Source organism: Cebus imitator, unplaced genomic scaffold (genome assembly GCF_001604975.1).
Source record: "Cebus imitator isolate Cc_AM_T3 unplaced genomic scaffold, Cebus_imitator-1.0 Scaffold386, whole genome shotgun sequence".
Taxonomy (NCBI): Eukaryota; Metazoa; Chordata; class Mammalia; order Primates; family Cebidae; genus Cebus; species Cebus imitator.
The window spans coordinates 1,804,901-1,807,028 of NW_016107701.1; the positions used below are offsets into that span (position 1 = coordinate 1,804,901).

At 35.5% G+C, this 2,128-nt stretch overlaps 1 pseudogene; it reads right to left on the reverse strand.

Moving 5' to 3' along the window:
• Positions 1–536: 536 nt before the first annotated feature.
• LOC119468161 lies at positions 537–630 on the reverse strand (annotated as a pseudogene).
• Between the last annotated feature and the right edge of the window lie 1,498 nt (positions 631–2,128).

Below are 2,128 nucleotides of genomic sequence, written 5' to 3' on the forward strand. Positions count from 1 at the left end.
ATCATTTATAATGTGTAACAACCAGGTAAAAAATCTATTGTGATTTTTTTGGTAGCAGTGTCTGAAAGCTTTGAAATTCTAAAAAAGAAAATAAAGGAATTAAAAATGTTTAAATTGGTGCATTTACATAGCATATTATGTAAATGACTATTTGCTAAGTATCCCAAAAGTAAGATATTAGAGATCCCAATTTAATAATTAAAAGTAAATACTTTTAATATTGACCTTATCCTTATCAAAAAGTGTACAATTATAGTGACAGGCCATGCAATCTCAAAATCAACAACATTCATGTAAATTGATAAGTTGATATTATATCAAATAGAAATCTCATAACAATGTGGTGGGCCAGTAGTTGAATTTTTCAGTTTTTTAGAAGCATAATTTGAAGACTTGTAAAATTAATAGGACAGTTGAAATTGAAATTTATTTTTAAACATCAGACAGGTAATGTACTGATGTAAAAAGGTTTAAGGAAAAAGATTTGGAATCTTGTAAAATTAATAGGACAGTTGAAATTGACCTTTATTTTTAAACGTCAGACTGGTAATGTGCTGATGTTGTAAAAAGGTTCACACACAGGTTTGAGTGTGGAAACCCAATCGTCACACTTTGGAATTAAAAAAGAACTAAAATAGACTTAAAAAAAAATGCACATGGGTACTTTTTAACCAGTAGTACCAGGCACCCGGAAATGAATGCTTTCAAGTGAAATAAGAAAAGATCACAGTTCTTATTTGGGCTAATGCTTCTGATAGGCATAGCAGGAATGAATGAATGAATGTAAATGAATAAATGAATTTTATTAGCATATATAATAAGTAAAGAACTTTACAAGATAATTTTAGATAGTGATAAGTACCGTAACATCAGTAAAATGGGGTCTATGATAAGTGAATTAAATATTCACTTGAATACCTAACACATTTCTAAACTTATTGTGGCCAAAGGGCTCCTGATTCATTCCTCTCACCACCAGCTTCTCACCAGGGGATGCCTCTGTATATTGTGAGGTCTGGGAAGCTTTTGAAGATGTTATTTGAGTTGAGATATGAATGGTGAAGTATCTGTGTGCATTCCAGGTATGGAAGTGGGGAAGAATTGGCTTTGGGGTGGAAATGAGTTTAGTGTGTTGGAGACAGTCAGTATGAAATGTTGGAATGTATCCAGAGAAGAAATAGTGGTAGATGAGGCTAGAGAGGTGGAAAGGGCCTTGATCTTTTAGGGCAGAATAAGGAGTTAGGATGTCACTTTAATGATGGCAGCAAGTCTGTAGAGTGTTCTAGGTCTGGGAATTGATGGCCTCATGACTATGGCTACTGTGTAGTGACTGAATGGTAGAGGCGGAAGAGGAAATGGGGACCTTTCAGAGCTGTTGTCCGGGTAAGAAGTCATAGTAGCTGTGTAGATGGAGCCTGGGCCAGCTTTGGCAATATACTTTGCAGACAGAGCTAAGAACTTAAGTGTGGATTCTATGTGGAAGGCAGGAGATGTGTAGTCAAGGGTTGATTTCTAGGTTTTAGTTGAGCAACTGAATGTGTGAGGGTTCAATTACTAAGATGGGGAAAATTGAAGGAGAAGTCGGTGGTGAGGGGAATCAGAAGATACCTTTTGGCCACAATTGGTTTCAGATACCTATTAGATAGTCAACTGAGGTGGTTTAGTGGGCAGTGGAATAAATGCCTGTAGTTCAGTGGAGAGGTCAAGATTCAAATGACAAAGGTAGGTGTCAGCAACATAGAGCTGCCTTTAAAGCCATGAGACTGAACTCCCTATAAGGGGAGGGGCTAAGTTTACTTCCTTAAATTGAGAAAGTTGGACAGGATGGTGTTTAAGGTCCCGTCTTTTCCAAAAAGTTTAATGTTTGTTGAATTTCAGAGTCTCTCTAAGAAACTTGAAGTGATGGAATTTTTTTGTAAAATGCTTTAGCTCCTTTTAAATCATGAAAAGAATGAATGGGAAGAAATACAGACATTTAAGTATTTGACATCTGTATTTATTCTGAAATTGCTTGTCCACAAAGCATGATATGTAACTGCGATCAGATATCCTTCTGAAAGTGAAAATAATCTTCATTTTGTAAGGTTTCAGTTTAACCCGATTGGTGGTCAATGTTAACTTATTTTTA